The following is a 13,273-nucleotide window of genomic DNA, read 5'->3' as shown; positions in this document are numbered from 1 at the left end:
TTATTATTATTATTAACAGTGTCAGGAACTGGGTACGGCTAGTCTGGAGAACAGCGATTCACAATTGCAGCGGTTCACTTAACAACTGCGGCAAGCCAGGGGGTATAAAATGGTTGCAAAACTCACTTAACAAATATCTCGCTTAGCAACAGATCAGGGCTCAGTTGCGGTTGTAAGGCAAGGACTACCTCTACGGGAAAACCTCCCTGTTGGAACTGCAGGGTTTCCCAAGCGAGGAAACCAAGGGCAATTGCAAAGTTGGGAAGCCCGGCTCTGTAAACAGATGGTCGTCAGGAAGGTCGAAGCGAGTTGAGCGCGCGCGGGCTTCAAAAAGTGCAGGACTGCCAAAAGGCAAAAAAAGGAAGAGGGAGAGAGAGAGAGAGAGGGCCCAGCCTCCGAAGGCGTGGACAAAGCAACGCAGAAGTTGCTCCCTTCTTTCTTTTGGAGAAGGTTAACCCGCCGGGGACACTTGGTGGAAGAGCAGCGCCGGCCAAGGGGGGAACGCGGAGCGCCCCGAGCTACAGTCCTTTTCCCCCCCCCAGCAGCCCCGATCGTCGGAAGGAGTTGCCCACGGAGCTTCGCGGCCCTCCGCCGAAGGCGCCTTTCGCTGCGGCTTTGTAGCAAAGACCCTCCTCGGCCGGAGATCGGCATCGGCGGCGGCGGCGGCTCCATGGATCGGCTGGGCCGGACCGCGCTGCTTTGCGCTCTGCTCGTTCTTCTCCTCCTCCCGCGGCCGCGGACTCTCGCTGAAGAGGAGCCGTCCTGCGGGTCCGCTTTCGACCTCTACTTCGTGCTGGACAAGTGAGTGGAAAAGCGGGGAGCGAGGAGGATGCGTTGGCGGGAATCCGGGGTCCCCCCTTCTCTCTCTCTCTCTCTCTCTCTGGAGAGAGCATTGCGCCGTTTTACTCCGCTGCGATCTTGTGACACACGCTTGGCAATCCGGTGGGAGAGAGAGAAAACAAATCCACACACACACACCCCCGTGCAAGATTTCCCGGGCATGGGTCGTTTGGAAACGGCCTTGGGGCCCGGTGTGTGTGTGTGTGTGTGTGTGTGTGTGTTGCAGTTGTTCCAGGGGAGACTCTGGATGCCCCCCCCCTTTTATGCACTCCCCGAACTTCTACTTGAGAAGAGGCGCAATTCTAAACGTGTTTGTGTTGTTCAAGCAGGAAGGATAAAAGAAAAGTTTGCAGCGCTTCGGTTGTGCTTTGCGTGTGGAAGGGACGAGGAGAAAGTTTCCTTGCACCGAAGTGGAGTTGGTTCTCGACTTACGACCGCAATCGAGCCCAACGTTTCTGCGGTTAAGTGAGGCCTGTGTTAAGCGAGCTTTGCCCACATTTTACGACCTTTCTTGACCCAGTGGTTCAGTGAACCCCCCTGCAGTTGACAAGTTAGTAACCCCCTGGTTGTTAAGTGAATCTGGCTTCCCCACTGATTTTTTTGCGGGTCAGAAGTTTGCAAAAGGGGATCACGACGTGACCCTGGGGCACCGCAGCAATGGTCATAAATACGAACCGGTTTTCCAAGAATCTGAATTTTAACCACGTGATTGTGGGGGATGCTGCGAAAGACGTAACTGTGAGCAACGGTCGTAAGTCACATTTTTTTCAGAGCCGTTGTAACTTTGAACAGTCCCTAAACGAACTGTTGTAAGTCAAAGATTCAGGGGAAGAGATTTGAATTTGCAAGAATAAGGAGCTGGAAGGTTAGTTGCTGAAGGAGAGGAGAGCAGTATCTGATAGAGATGAAGCCTGTGTAAATGACATGCTTTGTGAACAGGCATAGTGGATGTAAGAGGGGCGGTTGGGATGCTCCCTTTGTTCCTTAATGTGATTATTATGTAGACGAGTCCTTGAGAAGAGAGAAGAAGTCTCTTAATTGGGGATGTGATTGTGCTTGTTCTTTTGTATGCAGCAAATAAGAACTTGAGTGATTTGACAGAGGCTGTTTGGTAGGATGTACAGATAGTCCTTGACTTTGTTGTTGTTGTTGTTAGTTGCGAAGTCGTGTCCCCAGGGCTTCCTGTCCTCTACCATCTTCTGGAGTCCATTTAAGCTCACGCCTACTGCTTCAGTGACTCCATCCAGCCACCTCATTCTCTGTCTTCCCCTTCTTCTCTTGCCCTCAATCTTTTTTCCAGCATCAGGCTCTTCTCCAGGGAGTCCTTCCTTCTCATTAGGTGGCCAAAGTATTTGAGTTTCAACTTCAGGATCTGGCCTTCTAAAGAGCAATCGGGGTTGATCTCCTCTAGGACTGACCGGTTTGATCGCCTTGCAGTCCAGGGGACTCGCAGGAGTCTTCTCCAGCACCATAGTTCAAAGGCCTCAATTCTTTTGCGCTCAGCCTTTCTTATGGTCCAACTTTCACAGCCACACATTGCAACTGGGAAAACCATGGCCTTGACTATACGCACTTTTGTTGGCAGGGTAATGTCTCTGCTTTTTAGTATGCTGTCTAGATTTGCCATAGCTTTTCTCCCCAGGAGCAAGCATCTTTTAATTTCTTGGCTGCAGTCCCCATCTGTGGTGATCTTGGAGCCCAGGAAAATAAAATCTGTCACTACCTCCATTTCTTCCCCATCTCTTTGCCAGGAATTGAGAGGGCCGGATGCCATGATCTTGGTTTTCTTAATGTTGAGTTTCAAGCCAACTTCTGCACTCTCCTTCTTCACCCGTATCAAGAGGCTCTTTAGTTCCTCTTCACTTTCTGCCATTAGAGTGATATCATCCTTGACGTACAACCATTCATTTAGCCACCGTTCAAAGTTACAGTAGTGGGGAAAAATGACTTATAACTGGTCTAGTACTTATGACGACTGTAGTATCCCCATGGATACGTGATCAAAAGCTCAGGTGCCTGGCAACTGACAGGTGTTTATGGGAGTTGCAGCATCCCAAAGTCGTGCGATTGCCGTTTGCAACTTTCCTAGCCAGTTCCCAACAAGCAAAGGCTATAAGGGAAGCCAAATTTCCTTAATGACTGGATGATTCATGTAATCACTGCCGCGATCTGCTTAACAACGGTGGTGAAAAGGTTTTGAAACTGAATGCGACTCAGTTAACAACTGCCTGGCTTAGCAATGGAAATTTTCATCCCAGTTGTGGTCATAAGCAAGGACTATCTGTATGATGCAAGGCTGTATATAAAAATTAGTGTATCAGATACCAAGATGGGCATGTTGAATAGGGAATGTGGATTGAATGATTGCAATTACTACAACCATGGTGGGAAGCTAAAGTCGATGTGGTACGTTGTGTGTTAAAGAGAGAAATACAGTAGTGGCCAAAATTGTGGAAACCTTTTGGGAAAAGTGTACAGTAGAAATGCCACCTTTGGTTAAGTTTCCACCCATTTTTCTTCTAATTTCTTCATAACTGTAGCCTTGTTCACTTAATAATACTATTTTACATTGCTTTCTGGGCAACCAGTCAACTCTTTGCACCATTACTTTAATTTTATTATGTTTTACAAGCTCACTAAATGAAAGAACACAAAAAAACCCAACCAACTTGATAGCAATCACATAACACACTGACAAATGTCCTCCTCTCAGCTTCAATACAGAACATCAATAATTGAATCCTACTGTGATCTGATTGGCTCATTGCCAAAACAAGATGACACCTGATTGGCTCTCTAAACACTCATGCTCATTGGCTACAATCAGAGGAAGGAAAGCTACCTGATATCAACCTAAGCAAGTTCTGCTTCCTTTTGCTGGTTCTTTGGCTATAACGTTTCATAGAATACAGTACAGATAATTGAACAAACTATATTGCATTACATTCTTGATTAAATTATCTTTCCATTGATATATAATTTTGTGGTACTACTCCCCCCAGAAAAGTGGTGTTATTAGCCATCAAACTCAAAAATACACTTTTCCCAAAAGGTTTCCACAATTTTGGCCACTAATGTATAGAGACTTTTTATGACTTTTTATGCGAGGAAAAAAAAAGTCTGTTGAAAGAAACAAAACAAAAATGCCTTTTAAAACATGCCCACTTAGCTGTATTATATGGAAGAAAGAGCTGCTATATCAGGAGAGTTATAAAAGCAACGCATGGGAATTGGGTCCTCAAGGGTGTGCAGTAAAACAAGAGATTTTTTTCATAAAAGGCAAATATGCTGCTTTACAGTGAGATGCCTTTCAAGGAAAAAAGTTAGCTAAGCACTTGCATTATCTCTGCCCGAAGAACAGCAATAAAAAAAAATTGCACAAGCAGCTTTCAGAAATTCTGTCTCCAGTGCCAGAGTGGGCCTATATATTAACCCAACAGTGAACTTCACTCAGTGTCTCTGTGGCGTACCGATAGTCCTTGACTTGCAACCACAATTGTGCCTAAAATTTCCGTGGCTAAGCGAGACATTTGTTAAGTGAATCTTGCCCCATTTTACGACCTTTCTTGCCACGGTTGTTAAGGGAACCACTGCTGTTGTTGAGTTAGTAACATGGTTGTTAAGTGAATCTGGCGTCCCCATTGACTTTTCTTGTCAGAAGGTCCCAAAAGAGGATCACATGACCCTGGGACAGTGAAACCGTCATAAATAAGAGCCAGTCGCCAAGCATCCGAATTTTGATCACATGACCAGGAGGAAGCTGCAACTTTTTGCCCTTTCCTCAGTGTGAAAAACGGTAATAAGTCACCTTTTTTCAGTGCTTTTGTAACTTTGAACGGTAACTAAATGAACGATTGTAAGTCGAGGACTCTCTGTATCTCAAGGACTATCTTGATAAAAACCATTTGACAGTCTCAGGTGGATGTTCTCTCTTTAAATATGGATGGAAACTAATCAAGGAGAGAAGCAACCTAGAACTAAGGAGAAATTTCCTAGCACTTAGAACAGTGATGGCGAACCTTTTAGAGACTGAGTGCCCAAACTGCAACCCAAAACCCACTTATGTATCGTCGGGTGCCAGGTGGGCATGGCCCATCAGGTGGGTGTGACCAGTTGGGTGGGCGTGGCCCATTGGGTGGGTGTGGCTGCAGTGGTAACGGCCGACTGGGTGGGACTAAAAAGTTCAATCAATCAATTCCAACTTTGCGAGATCTTTTTTTTTCCCGTGAGAAGTTAAAATTGACTGATTGATTGAAACTTTTTTTTTTTTGCACATGGCGGCGGAGGCCTAAAGTGAAAAGGTTTTATAAAACCCAGCTGAAGGCCTAGGACTGGGGCGACGGCACGCGTGCCCACAGAGAGGGCTCTGCGTGTCACCTCTGGCATGTGTGCCATAGGTTCGCCACTTAGAACAACTAATCAGTGGAACAACCTGCCTCCAGAAGCTGTGAATGCTCCAACACTGGAAGTTTTTAAGAAGAGACTGGACAGCCATTTGTCTGAAATGGTATAGAGTTTCCTGCCTGAGCAGGGGGTTGGACTAGATGACCTCCAAGGTCCCTTCCATCATCATCATTATCATCATCATTATTGATGATGTCAGCAAGATGTTCAGATTGGATTTGACATTTTTGTCTACCTATCGAGTCCTTACCAAGATGTGGATGCTTGATTTGATGGTATTACAGATATCGTTGCAGGATGGAAGCTGTTCCTAGTAAGGCCGCCTTTTGCAATTGACTAATGGTGAATTTGTCAATGCCAGTGGTGTTCGAATGGTGTTCCAGTTGTTTTGGGATTGCATCCAAGGTGCCTATTACTATTTGTACTACTCTTGCTTGCCTTTGCCACAGTCTTTCTATTTCTATTTGTAGGTCTTTGTATTTTGTTATCTTCTCCAGTTCTTTTTCTTCTCTTCTGCTGTCTCCAGGCACTGCCACATCCACTATCCAGATTATTATTATTATTATTGTCGTTGTCGTTGTTGTTACTAGTATTAGTATTATTATTATTACCCAGGTCAATCCTGCAAAGGGCTGTCTTACTTTCCAGTCTCCTGATTCTCTTTGATCCCCAGCAGGTACAGAGAGCTCTGATTCTAAAACAAAGATTTTTCTTATCTTAAAAAAGCCAGCAAGCACACAAGATACATAGAGACCGTGGTCCTTTTTGGCAACATCACTGTTTTGTCCCTTAGTAAGATAACAATAGTTGTTGACAGTTTTCAACTTCGATCACTTGCAAGTTTGAAAGTGGTTGCAGATATTTTTAGCTGATGCTTGCCTTGCCAAAGGAGGATCTTGAAAATCAGCCCAACTAATAATGAAACAAGTGAGAGAAAGATACTAGGTGAACAGCCATTGCTTGTACATGTACGGTATTGTGATAAGGTGACTTGTAATGTAAACAGGAATTTATTTTGTTTTGTGGATTCAATTGAAGTGAATAAGGAATTTTCTAGCATAAACCCTACCATTTGTGATTTAGGTCCATGTCCTTCCCAGTTCTTTGGATAGCGCACGGGAAGATGGGAAGGGGATATTTATTTATTTATTTGCATCCTGCCTTTATTGTTTTTACAAGTAATTGAAGGTGGTGAAAATATCCAACACATCTTCCTCTTCCTGTTTCCTCCACAACAACAACCCTGTGAGGTGGGCACAGCTGAGAGAGAGAATAGAATAGAATAGATCTGAAAGGGACCTTGGAGGTCTTCTAGACCAGCCCCCCGCTCAAGCAGGAGAACTTATATACCATCTTAGACAAGTGTCTGTTCAGTCTCTTCTTAAAAACCTCCAGTGATGGAGCGCCCACGATTTCTGATGGCAAGCTGTTCCACTGGTTAATTGTCCTCACTGTTAGGAACTTTCTCCTTAATTCCAGGTTGCTTCTCTCTTTGGTCAGTTTCCAACCATTGTTTCTTGTCCTGCCCTCTGGTGCTTTGGAGAGTAACGTGACCCCCTCTTCTTTGTGGCAGCCTCTCAAATACTGGAATACTGTTATCATGTCTCCGCTATTTCTTCTTTTCTTTAGACTAGCCAGACCCAAGTCCCGCAGCCATTCTTCATATGTTTTAGTCTCCATGTCTTGGATCATTTTAGTTGCTCTTCTCTGAACTTTTTCCAAGGTCTCAACATCTTTTAGAACTCATACTCTCCCTCTTTCTAGCCTGGTGTCTTAACCACTACACCAAACTGGCTCTCCTCTATTTCTCTTAATGCCTCTTTGGTGGACAAGGACATGTTGGTTCCTTTGTACTGTAGGAGTCATTGTGCACTGTTCTTTGAATTCACCTATTTTGGATATCTGCCTGCCTGCTCCCAACCTCCCCTTTTTAGGAAAGTGTGTCGGGAGATGGTGGGAATTCAGTTACAGAATGTCATAGAAGACGAGATTAGCTGAGTCCTTTTAAATACACTTTTAAAATTGGGTCTGGGACAGGGGTAGGCAACCTTGGCTCTTTTATGACTCGTGGACTTCAACTCCCAGAATTCCTGAGCCAGCATGGCTCAGCTTGGAAACCTCTCCCTTTCCCCTCAGCATGGCTGGCTCAGGAATTCTGGGAGTTGAAGTCCACGAGTCATAAAAGAGCCAAGGTTGCCTACCCCTGGTCTAGGACAATTTGCCAGGGCCATCTCATTGCGTCCAACTCACCACAACTGACTCGCCTTGGGCAACTTGCTACAGCCAACCTGCCATGGGACAATTCGCCATGGCCAACTCGTCGGGGGACAACTTGCTGTGCAACGAAAGCGACATAATTTTGAAGAAATGGTGAAATGGAATCATTAAAGAAAGAATGCCAAAGGAGGGAGAAAATGAAATGCGAATGACAAAAATGAAAACAATTTTTTAATTGTTTTAAATGAAATGGTCCCGCAGCAAGTTGTCCCACCGTGAATTGGCCGTGAGTTGTCGCGTGGTGAATTGGTCATGGCGAATTGTCCCTTTCCGTTTAACGTCAGCATTCGGTCTGGGCATGGAACAGAAATAGTATTGTTGGTTTCTGTGGGTGACCTTTGTGGGAAACTGATGGAAGGAGTGCACCCCTCTTGGTTTTACTTCATTTCTCCACGGTGTTCAATACCCTTAATTATAATATCTTTCTGGGCCATTGCAAGGATTAGAGGCACTATTTTCAACAGCCCCATTCTTTCCAAAGCAAGAGGTGTCAATCATTTTAGGGGGAGGTGAATCAGACTGGGGAATTCTTCCTTGTGGTTTTTTTTTCAGGCTTAGTTCATACTTTCTCTTTAACATCCACATAAAACTGCTGGAATTGATTTGGTTCAGAGTCAGTTCCCTAATGACACTTTAAAATGATAGAATTATAGAGTTGGAAAGGATGATGAAGAATATATACTGTAGACCAGCCCCCTGCAATATTCAAGAAGACCAATCAAACCATCCTTATCCAGCCTCTTCTTAAAAACCTTTAGAGATGGAGAACCCAACATCCATTGGTAAACTGATCCATTGTTGTATAATCCTTACCATCAGAAAGTTTTCCATTTAAACCAGGAGTGTCCAACCTTGGCAAGCTTGAGGCCTATGGACTTCAACTCCCAGAATTCTCCAACCAGCCACTTCAACTCCCAGAATTCCTCATTCCCCAGCCAGCCATGCTGGCTGAGGACTTCTGGGAGTCGAAGTCCTCAAGTCTTAAAGTTGCCAAGGTCGAACACCCCTGATTTAAACAAAATTTAGGTGAGTATAATTTATACCAATTATTTTGGGTCCTGTTTTTTGTGGGCATGGAGAAAAAGTTCTTGATCACACTCCTTGTAGCTTCTCTTTATGTACCTGAACATGGCTGACCTGTCTCCTTGCCTTTTCTTTCTTTCGGAATCCCAAGTTTTTTCAATTTTCACTGTAATCCCAAACTTTATTGTCTTACTCTGCAGCCTCTTTAATCGGTCAATATTCTTCTGAAAAAGCAGTGCCCCAAATAAAGTACGATTTTACCTGTGCCAAATACAAGTAGTGCTCAACTTATGACCACAATTGAGCCGAAAATTTATATTGCTAAGTGAGAAATTTATTAAGTGAGTTTTGCCCCATTTTACGACTTTTCATGTTGCATTTGTTAAGCGAATCACTGCAGTTATCCCAAAGATGCTTTTTCACAAGGCAACTGGACTTTCTTGTTTTTCTTTGAAGATGTTTCGCTTCTCATCCAAGAAGCTTCTTCAGCTCTGATTGGATGGTAGGGGAATGGAAGGATTTATTCTCCTTGCAGACAGCTGTTCATTTGCATTCTTTTAGGGAGTTGTTAAAGGTAGCTGGAGGCTTATCTGTGTCTCCAGGGTCACCTGAGTAGTGCAAATGGCCGTGGAGCCTTCTTGGAACTGCTCAAAGGACCGTGTTGTAGACTGGAGATAGTTGGTGTCTTTCTCCCCCCTTCCTCAGTTGAGGGAAGGCTGTTCAATTTTGACACAGATGGTCTCTTTGACCCCTCTTTCAAAATTGAACAGCCCTCTCTCAACAGAGGGGGAGAGAAATCATTTCCCCATTGACTGTGCTTGTCAGAAGGTCGCAGAAGGGGATCACAATGACCCTGGAACGTTACAACCGTCATAAATGTGAGTCAGTTGTCAAGCATCTGAATGTAAATCATGTGACCATGGGGATGCTGCAATGGTCGTAAGTGTGAAAAACGGGCATAAGTCACTTCTTCAGTGCTGTTGTAACTTTGAACGGTCACTAAGTGAACTGTTGTAAGTCGAGGACTACTGATAAATCATGTCTTCGTGCATCTTTGATATAATACTATTTTGGATATGGCTCATAACTAGGTTAGGCCTGTCCCACGTTACCAACTCAAATTCAGCTTATTGCCAGTGACTCAACTGAAGTCCATCTTAGATGTTTCCAAGTCACGATGCCCCATTTTGTATGGGTCTTCTGCATTCCTTTCTTGCTAATGTAATGCCATATTTCTCCCTGTCTTGTTCCTCCCAGTTCAGTCTTCCAAGTGTTGACCAAACCTCTCAGTCTTGTGTTATCATAACATTTTATTAAGCAGCTCATTAATTCCATCATCTAGATCAGTAATTACAAAGCTCTGGCCACAAGACCCATCTCTGCATAAAACCACAGGTTGCTGATGTCCAGCTTGACCTAGGATCATAAGTGATGACACTCTGAATTCAGTAGGGTTCTGATATTGTAATTGTAATTTTGTTTTTCTTTGGGGAGGTCTTCATTTATTACTTCATATATTAAATATTATAGTTATTTGATGGTTACCAATCACTTTCAACTGAGGACTAACATACAGCTCTAAATAGTACAATTAGATAAGATAATAATGTAGGTAGTTCTTGACTTACAACCATAATTGGACCTGAAATTACAGTTGTAATTCATGCTGGTCATTAAGCAGGTCACTATGTGATCGTGCCTGATTTTATGACCTTTTTTGCAGCAGTCTTTAAAGGACCAATGCGGTCATTAAATGAATATTGTGGTTGTTAAAGGAATGTAGCAGTTTTTAAGTAAGTCCGTTGTCTGCAATGGGGGTTTTGTGTCAGAAACCAGAAATTAACACCAGTTTCTAGCAAAAGAGTTGTAAATTGTGGTAATGTAACCACAGGATGCTATAAACAGCTGTGAATGTGGGCTGGTTGCTGAGCATCCAAAATGTGATTATGTATCCTCAAGGTGTGTGTGTGTGTGGGTTGTGTATGTGTGTGCTGGAACTTTGAATCCAGGTTGTAAGTATCCCAGTGAGGACTGTTGTAACTTCAGGCCCTCATTATGTGACCAATCGTAACTCAGGGACTACCTATAGCAGGAAAGTCTGAATCAAACTTGAAAAGAGTGTTTCAAGGAAGTATTTTAAGAAATCTGACTGTTTATTGCCACTTAATGAACTTTTGTCTTTTTTTTGTGTAGATCAGGGAGCGTAACAACACACTGGTCAGAAATTGTTGAATTTGTGAAGCAGCTAACAGAAAGATTTGTGAGGTAAGTTGTCAAATGAGTTAGAAAGAACTATGTTTCCTTTTTTTCTGGTAACTATTTTCTCTAATTTCCTGTTTTCCCTGGAGACTATGAGTAGTTTCATAGATTGCAAATGAGTTTGAAACTAGGCCTGACTTGTTCTTAACAACATAAGAATGTATGTTTTGTTGGTCAAGTTGAAAAAAGAGTTGGAATCTGTTTAGATCAGAATTCCAACACTTACTAAGAATATCTCTAGAAATGTCCAGTAAGAGTGGAATTTGAGCCTGCATTATAGGATATCAAATACAATTCTGACCAAAATACCTGCCACTGAGCAAAAAAAAATTTGGAGGGACAGGAAGAGGTTAAAAATATATTAAGATTAAAAAAAATACTATTTATCAGAATGTAAAAAATGAGTTGTTTTAAATCAGTCTTGTGGTGAACAAAGGAGAACAAAAACAGGAAATAGATTTTTGGTTTCTTAGTTTTCCTTCCCGCTTTTTCTTCTCTTTTTCACAATACAATCACACTTTTTCATACATTTTCAGGAAAGCAGCTGTTGGACACCAAGCATTTATTGTTTTCTATAGTTTTCTGATGTCTTCCCAAGGATGTTACACAGATGTATGCAACATCTGCCTTATTATGGCAGCATGATTTTGATCTTTTGTGCTACTCAGACAAAAATCGATTATTTTAAAAGTATAGACTACACTTAAGTCTAGTTAAACACAGGATCCTTTGAGTCCTGGAAGCAATTGCATAGAGTCATTAGTGCACTTAATTGTTTCCTATGGAAAATACAGTACAGTTAGGCAATTGTGTTTGACCAGCTAGTGTAAAATCATGTGGAATAGGAATCTTAATTGCAGCGCATCCATCTTCATAGGGCAGAAAACAAGGCCTCTATAGAATAGGGAAAGAAATCTGATTGGATTGTCTTTCCTGGGATAATGTAAGTTAATAAAAAGAGTAATTGGTAGAAGCCATGGGATCTGGAATTTCAGTTACTGGCAGTAGAGATGTTTATTCCTTCCAAAAATGATCTGATTGCCCATTCCTAAGCCTTTTGGTCACTCTCGATTTTGACAAGAACTCCACCCTTTCATTTCTAAACTGACTGGAACAAAAACGAATTGGTGAAATCATTGGTTGAATAATTCTTAACAGCTTTTAGAGGCTTCTTTTCGTTGTCCTTCCACTCCTTTTCTTTCTTAAGGGAAAAGGAGACTATTCCATGGTTGACAAATGCTGTTCGGTGCAGCATATGGTGAAAATTCTGAGCAGGTTTCATTATAAGAATTAGATCACTCCAGTACGAGTTGTACATCTGCTCTCCATTTTTTTTTTTTCTGGGCCTGAACGACGAAGGCCTGAAGTTACAACATAACACACGTTTGATTTCATTTTAAGAGCTTCACGCCTGCGGTGAGGATATTTAAAAAACAATGGGAACGTATGCTTATGAATTTCTCCCAGAATGGAATTCCTTGATGGTGGAATTTAAAAAAAAAAAATCAAACATACAAAAAGGTTAAAAAAAAAAAAGGATTTGGCAATGATGTGGTCTATCTTTGGACAAAGAAAAATCTACTGAGGAAAATGCTTGAGATGGCTCCCTCAGATTAAATAATAACCAGCGGACAGAAAACAGCCCACTTTGTGTGACAATAGTCTCTGCTTCATATTTCATGACAACTTGTGAGACAGATGCTTGATATGGTCTTTCTGGACCTTCCTGGGCTGTAACATGACCCTACGCCCTCATGCAAATTGTAGGACATATGCATTGTACAAAGGCAGCTCTGAGGTGATCCTTCACAATTTCTAGGAAAAATATATCTCTGCCGAATGAATTTATTTGTGTTTTACACAAGGAGAAACAATATATAGGTTGTCCACGACTTAACAACCATAACTGAGACCAGAATTTCTGTTGTTAAGCAAGATGGTTGTTAAATGAGTCCCCCTCAAGTCCCACAATCTTTACAACTGTGATTCACTTAACAACTTTGTTTGCCATGGTTGTTAAGTGGATCACTGAGGTAGTTAAGGGAATCTGGCTTCCCACTGACTTCGCTTGTGGGAAGCTGGCTGGGAAGGTCACAAATGGTGATCACATGACCCCAGGATGCTGCAACTGTCATAAGTACATGTTGGTTGCCAAGGGACTGATTTAACAACCACCTTGCTTTACATAGGGATTACATAGCAGGGGGTTGGACTAGAAGACCTCCAAGATCCCTTTCAACTCCTATTCTATTCTATTCTATTCTATTCTATTCTATTCTATTCTATTCTATTCCATTCCATTCCATTCCATTCCTTTGGGATGCTGCAGCACTTGTAATTGTGAGGACCAGTTGTAAATCACATTTTTGAGTGCTGTTGTAACTTCAAACGGTCATTAAATGAATGGCTTTATGGTGAATAGGAATTCAAAAGATCAAAGATCTTTGATCTTTTGAATTCCTATTCACCA

At 42.5% G+C, this 13,273-nt stretch overlaps 1 protein-coding gene across 1 annotated transcript in view; it reads left to right on the top strand.

Annotated features, from left to right (window-relative positions):
* The first annotated feature begins 719 nt into the window (after positions 1-719).
* ANTXR2 (ANTXR cell adhesion molecule 2) overlaps positions 720-13,273 on the top strand; it is a 158,646-nt gene continuing 146,092 nt past the window's right edge. The window contains exons 1-2 of the mRNA XM_015832362.1: positions 720-801; positions 10,738-10,809. The gene's annotated coding sequence lies outside the window, so the exon portion shown is untranslated. The remainder of the gene's footprint in view (positions 802-10,737; positions 10,810-13,273) is intronic.

This window comes from Protobothrops mucrosquamatus, unplaced genomic scaffold (assembly GCF_001527695.2).
Source record: "Protobothrops mucrosquamatus isolate PMUCROS unplaced genomic scaffold, P.Mucros_1.0 scaffold3, whole genome shotgun sequence".
In the NCBI taxonomy this organism is placed as follows: domain Eukaryota; kingdom Metazoa; phylum Chordata; class Lepidosauria; order Squamata; family Viperidae; genus Protobothrops; species Protobothrops mucrosquamatus.
The sequence above is the reverse complement of the archived record's forward strand: the minus strand, read 5'-3'. Positions and strand labels throughout refer to the sequence as shown.